The 13,245-nt window shown below is 43.5% G+C and overlaps 1 protein-coding gene across 1 annotated transcript in view; it reads right to left on the bottom strand.

The window, feature by feature from the left end:
• The window catches only part of atp8b4 (ATPase phospholipid transporting 8B4), a 372,477-nt gene extending 359,444 nt beyond the window's left edge, over positions 1-13,033 (bottom strand). The window contains exons 1-2 of the mRNA XM_038813489.1: positions 12,701-13,033; positions 5,470-5,552 (exon numbers count right to left, since the gene is read on the bottom strand). The gene's annotated coding sequence lies outside the window, so the exon portion shown is untranslated. The remainder of the gene's footprint in view (positions 1-5,469; positions 5,553-12,700) is intronic.
• Between the last annotated feature and the right edge of the window lie 212 nt (positions 13,034-13,245).

Here is a 13,245-nt window from a genome sequence, read left to right as displayed (position 1 = left end):
GACAATAACCTTTTTGGCCCAGTGGGGAGCATAATGTGTCCCATGGAAGCCGGGGAGCTCAATTTTTTTTTTTTAAATTTAGAGTACCCAATTATTTTTTTTCCCAATTAAGGGGTAATTTAGCGTGGGCAATCCACCTAACCTGCACATCTTTCGGTTGTGGGGGTGAAACACATGCAGACACGGGGAGAATGTGCAAACGCCATACAGACAGCGACCCAGGGCCGGGATTCTTACCCAGGTCCTCAGCGCCGCAGTCCCAGTGCTAACCACTGCGCCGCCAAGTTGCCCTCGGGGAGCTCACTTAAACCTGAAACCAACATCCACCTTACTTTGCATGTATCTAGAGTCACTTGCAGTAGCACATTTTTGTGTTGTGATTTATCAGCATTTGAGGCAACAATTCTAAAACCCACCTACCGCAATGGCCCCAACCACCACAAAATAAATGCTGAACGAAACCAGCCAGTAAGAAATGGAAGGTTAAATTGAGTTATCTGGACTGAGGCTGAATTGTCAATGACTTTGGCTTCAATTTGGATAACCCTGCTCTCGGGTCCTATAAGCAGAGGCTCAGGTCCCCCAGTCAATACAAACTTATTGAGTTGTCGAAATAAGTATGTGTTCAAAGGAAAATAACTAAACTCATGCAAGAACGTGAAATGCCAGACATGACAGCTTTCAAACAAACAGTCTTAAATTTGCTCTTTACAATTTTGTACTATTGATAAATTATGTACATTACCATTCTACACAACTAGTTGGCCTCCATCCTACAATGCGCATTGAATAATTGGCCTCCATCCACAATACAGCAGCAAACAAAAAGGTATTCACAATGCAATGTAATTTAATGGTTGCTACATGGGTTAATATACGCGAATCGGAAACTGTCAAGATCTTCATTCCCACTGTCTGTATTTCATGTTTTTAATATGAGCGCTATTGTTTGTGACGCTTTCCCTTACTAACATACCGTTCCACAAATGAATAATCATTTACGAATAGCTTTAATATCAGTAAAAGAAAACCATAAAATCTTAATAACTTGGCTCATTGGTCTCTTCAAAAGGCTATGTGAAAAACCAAACGGAAAACAAGCAGCTATTAAGCACAAGGCGCACATTAAAAACTGTAGGTCACAGAATGGCCTTTGCATCATATTACTTTCATTAAACTTCAACAGACTTAAAAGAATTTATTATGCAGCTTTGTCAGTAAAGTAATAGAATTATCCACAAAGTGACTGCAAAAAAAATGGGTTTGCAGCTGACATTTACCAATCTCTTGGTCCATGAGAACATATGAACAAAGATTGTGTCAGCTCTTTCCGTCAGACACACAGCCTGTTTATTCCATTTGCTATAATATTTACAATTGACCAACCAGTTGAGAGGGCAAAACCTTAACTTAAAGAGAAAATGCTGGAAAATCTCAGCAGGTCTGGCAGCATCTGTAGGAAGAGAAAAGAGCTGACGTTTCGAGTCCAGATGACCCTTTGTCAAACCGTCATCTGGACTCGAAACGTCAGCTCTTTTCTCTCCCTACAGATGCTGCCAGACCTGCTGAGATTTTCCAGCGTTTTCTCTTTTGGTTTCAGATTCCAGAAACTGCAGTAATTTGCTTTTTATAAAACCTTAACTTAACTACATTAAGTTCCAAATGTGCAATCTATTCCCGGTGATGATGTTTTGCTGAATAAAGTTAAAAATGCTCAAAGAAGTCTGGATGAATCATAAAAACAAAATAAAACTTGTGGAATGACCAGATACCTAATATAATTAATAAAAAGTGCAAAAACCTATGGTAATATAGGGTCAAAGAAGATAGCAAAACTCAGACTAAAATTATAAAACGCTGATGGGGATAGTCAAAACTTTGAAGTTGTCTTTCCCAAATATTAACTTACCATAGAACACACATGAGATACAATACTTCTTATAGGCATTTGGTCGGAAGCTCTAACATATGGATAGTTGTAAATAAAGATTTTCACTACCGCATAAAACATCTGGACACCTCAATCATGAAATTCCAAACTAAACACACAATACTGCTGCACGGTAGCATGGTGGTTAGCATAAATGCTTCACAGCTCCAGGGTCCCAGGTTCGATTCCCAGCTGGGTCACTGTCTGTGTGGAGTCTGCACGTCCTCCCCGTGTGTGCGTGGGTTTCCTCCGGGTGCTCCGGTTTCCTCCCACAGTCCAAAGATGTGCGGGTTAGGTAGATTGGCCATGCTAAATTGCCCGTAGTGTACTAAAAAGTAAGGTTAAGGGGGGTTGGGTTACGGGTATAGGGTGGATACGTGGGTTTGAGTAGGGTGATCATTGCTTGGCACAACATCGAGGGCCGAAGGGCCTGTTCTGTGCTGTACTGTTCTATGTTCTATGTTCTACTGTGAAAATGTGTCACTGAGATTGTAATTATGCTGGCACTTCCCTGTCAATTCAAGGAACTTTCCTCTTCAACATGAATGCGACAATATAACTCGGGGTGAGGTGATAATCCTTTCATTTGTTCATGGGATGTGGGCATTGCTGGCGAGGCCCATCCCTGAGGGCGTGTAAGAGTCAACCACATTGCTGTGGGTCTGGAGTCACACGTAGGCCACACCAGATAAGGACGGCAGATTTCCTCCCCTAATGGACATTAGTGAACCAGATGGGTTTTTATGACAATCGACACAAGTTTCATGACTATCCATAGACTTTTAGTTCCAGATTTTCTTATTGAATTCAAATTCCACCAAAACCTGCCCATGTGGGATTCGAATCCGGGTCCCCAGATCATTACCCTGGATCTCTTGATTATTAGGCCACTGCCTCCCCATAACTCTTGTGCACTCTGAAACCAAATAGTGCAAGACTGGTTTCACTGAATCGAGCTAATTGCAGTCCACACTGAACTGCAGCCAAACTGTGGTTTAAAAAGGTACACAGGTTGCTGATTGGCCCATAAAGATCAAAAGATACATAAGGAAACTGATTTGACCCATCTTAGGACCATCGAAAAAGGCCATAATGTTAACTCGGAACAGGAGGAGGCCATTTATCTCCTTGAGCCTGCTCGGCCTTTCATATTATAGTTTATCTGTGATCTAACTCTAAAAACCCGCCTTTGCATCATACCTCTTTATACCTTTGGCTAACAAACATCTGTCCATCTCGGTTTTACAATTAATCTAGTATCAAGTGTTGTTACAGAACAGAGTTCCAAACATTTACCACCTTCTTTCTGCGTGAGAAAGCTTTTCCTATACTCCTGAAAGGTGTGGTCCTAGTTTTTAGATTTTGCCCCTGAAATGTCCCAACCAGCGGAAATAATTTATCTTAATCTACTTTTTCGCTTCCCTTTAATATCCTCATGACAACAGGTCACAGCTCCGAACTGCTTCCAGCCATAATAAACTTTTAAGACATATGTTTTTTTACAAAAGGATGTATAAGCAAAATCTGGCTGAGAGTGCGAAGTAACCACTTGCTGAAAAATGCTATTAAGGATTACAATTGGACAATTGTGCAGAGAGAATGGAATGTTGCACCTTTTTCAGACAGAGGCACGTCAAAGGAAAAGGTGCAATGCAAAAACGGAACTGTAATCTCCTGTAGAGATAATGGAGGTTGATTACCATCTCAGCAGAAACCATCTCCTGTGAGTTACATCCTGACCTTGGACATGATGTGAGTTAAAAGAAAGCAGTTTGGGTGAAATATATCTTTGTGTTTTTTCCCTTTCCAGGAATACACAAAAAATGGGGATAAAATCCAACTGCAACCATGGTCTGTGTGTTCTAGTTTGGTGTTCTAGTTCTACTGTGCTAATGTGTGCTGTGAAGGACACAGCTGAAGAACATCCATGAGGCATGCTCTTACCGGTATAAAGTCTCGATCTCTCTCTGATTGCTTCATAGTTTGTCTTCATAGTTTGAACTGTCTTCATAGTTTGTCTTTCATGAAAACTGAACAATCTCCAGAACTGAAACTAAATTGCTTTTATGCAAAAATGCCTGGTAATCTACCTCCTCCAATTAGTTACATCATCCTACACAAACAGAAAAAAGACCATGCTATGAACATAACTAACTTTCAGATAGAGTGATCAACTTTGTAGCAGGGTGAGCGATAAACAAAGAGGCCATCAGACTCCATAATGGGCTAATATCTGGTCAGACAAGAGAGTGTTTCAGAGGACAATGGATCTTGATTGAATCACCCTGGCTGAACAGGAGAATCCTATTTATTTCCATTAACGAGTTTAAGTCTGGATGGGACAATAGAATCGGGCCAGGTGTGGGCGTATACGTTTGATTCAGTACTAGCAGAACCGGTGTAAAAGGAAGGAACATCAGAGCAGACCATCAGTGATAACTGGGTGACCCTAGGCACAACCATCGCAAGCAGAAGGGACCCCGGGCTCTGAGCCAAGAGGAGATATCCACATCAAGTGATCGTAGCCTGGCCAGCCTTCTTCACTAAGTGCAGGTAATACCTAGAGCTCAGCTGTGAATCTGAGTCTTATTTTGCGTGAGCGATGTTGAAGACTGTATTACCCCCCAAAAAAAGATTTACAGTAAAAGAATCTGAGAATTGTGAATAAAATTGCGTAAAACCGCAAACCTCATTTTGTCCTTTGTTCATCTCATAAATAAGGCCACCTGGGTAAAATATTTTAATAACAAACTGGTCGAATTTACAGACAATTCATTGTCCTAAATTGCTTCCTTTACCCTTTATAGTTTTCACCTCAGACTCAGTCTAACTTGTAGTTATTATAAAAGTATACAAGAGTGTGGACACAAAGTCTCTCTCTCTCACTTCCCTCCTTTTAAGACTCTCAGTTCATGACCCAATCCTTATGACATCAGGGGCCAGTCTTCTAGTTGCTTTCTACACGCCCTCACTTCCCTCGTGCTCTTAGAGTCACCAGTATAAGAACAAGCCATCCAGTACACGCCCACATTGGTACTCCATTGGTACTCCACACAAGCTTCCTTCCTTCCCCCACACCCTACCTCCACTTTCATTTAACCACACCAGCATAAAAATTAAGCGTGTATGACCTGAATAAGCGAAGACTCACAGTCTTGGCGCTATTCATGTTATAGACTAACCAACCGAACTAGTCTCCAAATCACATTTGCGGACCAGAAACACACTCTTAACGTGTGGGCTGACCACAGTTTTATTGTCGATAATTGCACAGAAGCATCTGACTTTTGCAATTGCCCAACCTCCATTGCTGAGCAGCAGTGCATAATCTTCACCATACAAAGTGGCCTGACTCGTGAGAGCTTTAATCTGAATTCATAGATGTGCTCGCGAATTCCGAAAATGACAGTCATCAACTTTAGGGAACGCAACTCAATCCTGAAGTGCGTCCCTCACGTTTGGATCACTGAATTTAAAATGCTGGGGAATAACATCACTTTGCAAAGTAGATGGAAATTAGGACAGGCTCTTGAACCTACCTGAATAGAAGATATAACTTTGCAATGATGACATGCCAATGTCCAGGAAAAGGCACTGGGTCAGCTCACTGACGGATATGTTTCTGTGGTGGGAGAAAAAGTAAATCGGTGAGGCAGCAGAAATCCTTTCTCCTTAGCATTTAAAATCACACCTGGAAAATCTTATGACTATGCAGTTTGGGTTCAAACAGTATCGCTTTCATGGTCTTGTGTGCATTTAAGCGGTCCCTGGAGTAGGAGCATACGGAGTCTGACAGTACCTTTTAAGGATAAACCAGAAAATTCTGGCTAAACACAGCAGGCCTGGCAGCATCTGTGGAGAGAAATGGAGTTAATGCATGGCCATATACAGAACTGTTTTATTCCATAGAAGTCATATGGACTCCAAACGTTAACTCTTTCTCTCTCTCCCATACAAATGTTGCCAGATCTGCTCTGTTCATCCAGAATTTCCTGTTTTTATTTCACATTTCCAGCATCTGCAGTATTTTGCTTTTATATGAATTCTTTTGAGGGCCTCTGCGTCCTGAGCCCATCACAGAAACTGGAATGTTTGATGGACACCAGGAATAATACTGTCATTTAATCTCTTTTGCTTTAGTCAAAGTCATTAAGGAAAATGGATGATAGCATTTTCGAGCATTTAACAGAGATGTGAATATCCTTGAGTTAATTCCTGGCCCATATTACACAGTCTCTCGGAACTGAAACTGCTGTTGCAATGCAGTGTTAAGGAACTGATTAACCCTGAATCAACACAATTATGTTTATGCTGGAATCAGCACATATTGTAAATGATTTGTCTCCCTCGGAACACATATCAAGCAATCTGTACACCTAGCAATTACAAACCTTCACTTGGGGACATGGTGGAGCAGTGAAGTTAAACACACAGTACCTTCTCCTCCAATGCACTCTGTTAATTCGAAAGATTCTATTTCATTGAGGAACTTGGGTGAAAGACATTGTAAAATAAGGATTAATTCAAAAGTGATGTTTTGGTTGTACCGAGCCCTGATCAGACCCCAGATGAAGTACTGTTTTGGGTAATGAACCTCTGCCCCTGGAAGGGGTTCAGTGTGATTTACTTGGACAATAGCAGGTCTTAAAATACGAGGACAGCTTGCGTAAACTTCGCTTCTATTCCTTCTATTTTGAAGGTGGGTGGATGATCTGAATTACGGAATTCCTCATGATGTGAGTGACAACGATTCTTGTTTTAGCTGTAAAGTGTGGCAACACTTCGCAGTCACCGATGATTTCACGTCTCATCAAGTCCGTCGTACCCATAAGCTAATAGCAAAGCCAAGGAAGGTGTACATATTGTCAAGCGATTGTTGAAGAAGACAATGGACAGCCAATCTGATCCATATCTCGCACTATTGAGGTACAGAATGTCACCATTGTCACATGGTAGATCACCAGCAGAGTTATTCATGAATAGGAGGCTGCGTACCACACTTCCATACTTGGAAAAGGAGGAGAATGCAATTGTACTGCAGGAAATGCAAAACATTAAAACAAAACAAAAGCAGTTCTATGATAGAGTGTCGAGAACTTTACCAATGATGACATTATGAGAACAGAAGATTCAGGCTTCTGGTCGAGAATTGGTCGAGAAAAGCCACTGGGTGGCACCGTAGCAAAGTGGTTAGCACTGTTGCTTCACAGTGCCTTGATCCCGGGTTTAATTCCTGCTTGGGTCACTGTCTGTGCGGTGTCTGCACATCCTCTCCGTGTCTGCGTGGGTTTCCTCCGGGTGCTCCGGTTTCCTCCCACAAGTCCCGAAAGACGTGCTTGTTCGGTGAATTGGATATTCTGAATTCTCCCTCAGTATACACAAACAGGCGCCAGCAGTTTGGCGACTAGGGGATTTTCACCATGACTTCATTGCTGTGTTAATGCAAGCCTTCTTGTGACACTAATAAAGATTATTATAAAATGTTAGATGGATTAAATAGAAAAATACATAGAAGTAATTTACTTTGCTGGGATAATCCAAATTGGTGGTGATTGGAGGTCAGCGGGGCTGGGGAGGGGGTTAAAATCCTGGAAATTAGAGCTAGGCCACTCAGGAGTAAAATCCGGAAGCACTTTTTCCACATGAAGAATAGTGGAACTCTGCAACTCTCTCCTTCAAAAGAAACTTTACAAACGACAGAGATATACTTGAACTAGGAATATATAATACTCACAGAACAGAAAAAATATAGACTGCGTACAAAAACTATCTGGAAACTCACTTGGCAAGTTGCTATGCAGGGTTAAGTTATATTTTACTTCACCCAGTCACATAAAATGCAGCATTACCCAAAGCACAAGGTGTCTAGGCTGACCATTCACATCATCTGTCACATTATCCCTCCAGCAAGCAGATAGCGACTTGTATGTGGAAAGACAGCAAGAAATTGCTGCATCCGTGACCTCACACTCCAGAGAGTTTCTTCAGACACTGACACCTCTCTGGGATGAGATGACATTGTTAAAACAATTAAATGCATTCCTGCAATTTATGGCATCATCTTCATAGAATTTCATAGAATTTACAGTGCAGAAGGAGGCCATTCGGCCCATCGAGTCTGCACCAGCTCCTGGAAAGAGCACCCTACCCAAGGCCAACACCTCCACCCTATCCCCATAACCCAGTAACCCCACCCAACACTAAGGGAAATTTATCATGTCCAATCCACCTAACTTGCACATCTTTGGACTGTGGGAGGAAACCGGAGCACCCGGAGGAAACCCACGCACACACGGGGAGGATGTGCAGACTCCGCACAGACAGTGACCCAAGCCGGAATTGAACCTGGGATCCTGGAGCTGTGAAGCCATTGTGCTATCCACAATGCTACCGTGCTGCCTCCGCAATGCTACCGATCTTGCCCCTTCAATGCTCATAAAGCCTTATTGCAGCCTGTAGATTTTGTGTGCTCTTTGATATTAATGGAGAACTAGCATTTTCTTGTTAATCTACACCCCATCCATGCATTGCATTTCCAAAAACGTTCAACGAGAGATCGCTGTCATCATTTATTGGGCGGCATGGCGGCACAGTGGTTAGCACTGCTGCCTCACAGCAGCAGGGACACGGGTTCAATCCTGACCTTGGGTGACTGGGTACAGTTTGCATATTCTCCCCGTGTCTGTGTGGGTTTCCTCCTACAGTCCAAAGAAGTGCAGGTGGATTGGCCATGCTAAAATTGCCCCTTTATTGTCCAAAGGTTACGGTGATAGGCCGAGGATGTGGGCTTAGGTAGGGTGGTCTTTCAGAGGATCAGTGCAAACTCGATGGGCCAAATGGCCTCCTTCTGCACTGGAGGGATTCTATGAAGACAAATAAAGATTTTCTCATATGCAGCAACCTTCAGATATTTGTCAATTTCTATTGTAAAGGTCAAATTAGATTAAATGAATGTTCAACAAATACATTAAGAAAATCTTATAATACAGTAGTAACCATGTCCATCACGCCAAAGTTAATCTGATTTTCAGTCATCTGCTAATCAGAATAAGGCCGAAGAAAATCACCAGCAATGTTCATTAATCCAAATTACACAGATTTTGGCTTAATTTTCATGATCCCCTCAAAACATACAGTCGATGAAGAACTAACAGTGTTGCTTTGGTTTCAAACAAGAATAAGTAGAAACCCGAAATATGGTTTCATTGGGGCAGCATGGTGGTGCAGTGGTCAGCACTGCTGCCTCACGGCACCGAGGTCCCAGGTTCGATCCCGACTCTGGGTCACTGTCCATGTGGAGTTTGTGCATTCTCCCGGTGTTTGCGTGGGTTTCGCCCCCACAACCCAAAGATATGCAGGGTAGGGGATATTGTCCACGCTAAATTGCCCCTTAATTGGAAAAAATGAATTGGGTATTCTAAAAAGATTTTTTTTAAGTATGGTTTCATAAACAATACACTGCAGACAAAATACAATAATAATAATCTTTATTATTGTCACAAGTAGGCAATGAAGTGACTGTGAAAATTCCCTAATTGCCACACTCCATCCGGGGCCTGTTTGGGTACACCGAGGGAGAATTCAGAATGCCCAATTCACCTTTGTGGGAGGAAACTACCTAACAGCACATCTTTCGGGACTTGTGGAAGGGAACCGGGGCACCCGGAGGAAACCCACGCAGACACGGGGAGACTCCACATAGACAGTGACCTAAGTGGAAATTGAATCTGGGATCCTGGCGCTGTGAAACAATAGTACTAACCATTGTGCTACCGTGTTGCCCAATATATGCAATGGTGCACTGTATAGTGCGCTACAGCTCAACCTCGTCACTTTGTTCTGTAATCTGTTATTATGTGCTTTTAACCTGATCCTAGCTTGGATCCCCATCACTTATAAGCATTGGAATACTTGTTTCTTCATTTGTTAATGATTTATTTGCAGACAATGCATATCCAATAGGCAAAGAGCTGAATGAGCAATGAACAACCAGCAAAACAAAGTAGTAATAGCGAAAGACATGCATCACGGGGCTGGTTTAGCACAGGGCTAAATCGCTGGCTTTGAAAACAGACCAAGGCAGGCCAGCAGCACGGTTCAATTCCCGTACCAGCCTCCCTGAACAGGCGCCGGAATGTGGCGACTAGGGGCTTTTCACAGTAACTTCATTTGAAGCTTACTTGTGACAATAGGCGATTTTCATTTCATTCGTGAAAAATTCCACCCTTTATTATTCATAATCACAGCTTTGTATAAATAGCTGGGCATCTGAACAAGCATTGCTTCTCTTTAGGATGGGGAGTGGAGGATTAGCCGTAGGTAACATACAGTAGGAGATGAGTTACCACACTGAAGATTTGAGATAATATCACAAAACCACAGACGCTTCCAACATTAACTTTCAAAGTGAAGTTGCATGAATAATTGAAGAAAAATGAAATACACAATCATGGCAATAAAAGCAGGTTGTGGGACTAGGTTGCTATCTGTGCTGTTTCATTCTATGATTCTACAAGTGATCTTACGTGAAAGCAGTTTCTTCGAGTTACCACATTCCCAGGATGCCTTGGAAAATTTATTGGATCACTATTTATTTATGCGTCTACTCATAAACTACGTAATCTAAAACATTCCCGGAAACAACCATTAAAATAAATCCCAACATTAGTCCTTCTACACAAGCAATACAACTTGAAGACAAAGTTTAGCGCCGCCTATATTCCATTCTGCCAAACCATGAGGAAGAGATTAATGCAAAGATTCACATGTTATACAGAACAATTTATTTTGATGAGTAGTGCAGACCATCTGGGAGTTGACATCACTTTACCAAAGTATTTAAATGTTGCCCATGCTGTTTATATTGCCATCTGAACCTCTCTCTATAAATTCTATTTTGTGAAAGACTGTGCTCATAAACTTTTTCATACATGGGAATCTTGATGCTGAAAGACCCCAATTAGTTCAATGCTACAGTGCTGCAAAGCAAATATTACTGTTACCCTAATCCAGTTTATCTCCTCTTTTTGTTTCATCTTTATATGTTTGTTCATCAAACATGTATTTAAATCCCCTTCAAACGCCACGTTCAATCCCACTTTAATTGTCATTTGTATTCTATTAACTCAAGGTAAACAATTGTAATATTCTCCTTTATAGAATCATAGAATGCGTACAGTGCAGAAGGAGGCCATTTGGTCCATCGAGTCCATCAAGTAAATGCATGAATAGGATGGTAATAGAGGGATACGGACCCCGGAAGTATAGAAGATTTTAGTTTAGATGGGCAGCATGGTCGGCGCAGGCTTGGAGGGCCGAAGAGCCTGTTCCTGTGCTGTACTTTTCTTTGTTCTTTGAGTCAGCACTGGCCCTTGGAAAGAGCATGCTACTGAAGCCAACACCTCCACCTTTGGCACTAAGGGGCAATTTGGCATGGCTAATCCACCTAACCTACACATCTTTAGACTGTGGGAGGAAACCGGAGCACCGGAGGAAACCCATACAGACATGGGGAGAATGTGCAGACTCCACATGGGGAGAACGTGCAGACTCCACATGAGGAGAATGTGCAGACTCCACATGGGGAGAACATGCAGCCTCCACATAGACAATCGCCCAAGGCTGGGAGTGAACTCAGGACCCTGGAGCTGAGGCAGCAGTGTCACCCGTGCTAATTGTAAATATAGCTGTTCACTATATATATGGTAGTGGTAGTGTATACTGTTTGATTGTGTCCAATTCTTGAGACCTTCAAATTAAGATGACCTTAGCTTCATTGAGTCTCTGAGAACGACATTACTCCTGGCATTACACTGGTGAAGCCACCTTCCATCTTTCCTGCAGCTCCAGTAGCCACCTCACTCTACCACCCCATCCTGGGGGTGTCCTACCTTCCCTGACGGCTACTGTCACATGCACACTGGTATTTGAAGAAGTAGCATTGTGTTGGGAGTTCCAAAATGTTTGGGGAAAAAAGAAACCTTTGTTCCTGTACTTCAGGAGAACTGAAGAGTCACAGCGCTGGCTGACAAGCGAAAACTATCACAGCCCATTAACAGTGTGTGGTGGGTAGGGCAAGAGATGAGACGGTTCTGACATGTTTACCCAACAAGCTGCCGCTCAGAGACTCAAGCCTCTGCCGCGTGAGGTCCGAAGGAACTTGCCAGATTTCCCGCCCATGACTAAAGCAGTCATCAACCCCCACGCCCCTGTCTCTTTAAACCGAGGGAGCCAGGCGCCGCTCGCGGCTGAGAGGAACTGGTCGCCGGCGCTAGTTCAGTGCAGAGGTTTGAGAAGAGGAGGGAAGTTCAAGGGCTGGGCTGGCAAATTCCACTTCGGCTCAGCGGATTTCCTGCCCCCCCCCCCCCCCCGGCCGCCGAAAAGGGGAAACAGGGGGGGCGACCCCACCAGATCACAATCACCCGCCTCAGCTCACAATCAAACACCTTAGCTCACTCCTCACCGGGAGAGAGATGTCTTCCAACCACAGATCACCAACTGGGCGCTGCAATGAAGCGGGAATCTTTGCTGGGCTCAGCCCGCTGAGTGTTAGTCACCGGAGAGAGGGAGAGAATGGGGAGAAACTCTGGCTGCCTCAGGGTGGTGGTGGAGCTGGCTTTGGGGAAATGAAGGAGGGTGAGAGATAGATGGGAGACATTCCACACGGGCGGTTTATAAAATAAATAAAAGGAACAACACGAGGAGGGGCTGGGAGCAGAGAGACACACACACACACACACAGAGGGGTTGAAAAGAAAGGTTTGCCCCTACCTCCCAGCGCACACCGACCATGGCCACAAGTTGCACTCCAGCGCTGGAAGCGATCAGTACATTTGAGAAGACAGCAGAAAGCACTGACGTGTTCCACCGCCGCGTTTACACGCATAGGAAGTGGGTTTGATCGCCAAAGATAGGAAAGACTTCAGTGTATCTGGGATGTGCCTGATATACACTTCCCTCCATTCCCTCATCAACGGCAGTGTGGTATCCCCCTCCTCACATTATAACGTGGGCGCCGTTTATTTTGCCATGCCCCCTCACTCAGACATTTCCCACTCCTGCCCCTCCGATACTTCCCCGTTACAGAAACAAAGGCGTCCTGTTGAAACAATCCATGCCGGTGTTTGTGCTCCACTCCAACCTCCCGGGAGGTCTTACCGTATGGCAACCATCTATTATTCTCTTTTCCCTCAAACCCCCTCAAACGCATCTGTCCTGTCCCCTTCGACCACCCCCAGTTGACAGTGAGTTCCCCATTCTTACCAGCCTTCGGCTTTAAAAAAAAAGTTTGGGCCAAATGTTGTCTTTAAGAGGGC

The sequence above is a fragment of the Scyliorhinus canicula genome, chromosome 12, assembly GCF_902713615.1.
Source record: "Scyliorhinus canicula chromosome 12, sScyCan1.1, whole genome shotgun sequence".
Classification (NCBI taxonomy): Eukaryota; Metazoa; Chordata; class Chondrichthyes; order Carcharhiniformes; family Scyliorhinidae; genus Scyliorhinus; species Scyliorhinus canicula.
Note: the sequence above shows the minus strand (reverse complement) of the source record. Positions and strands in the feature narration are given on the sequence as shown.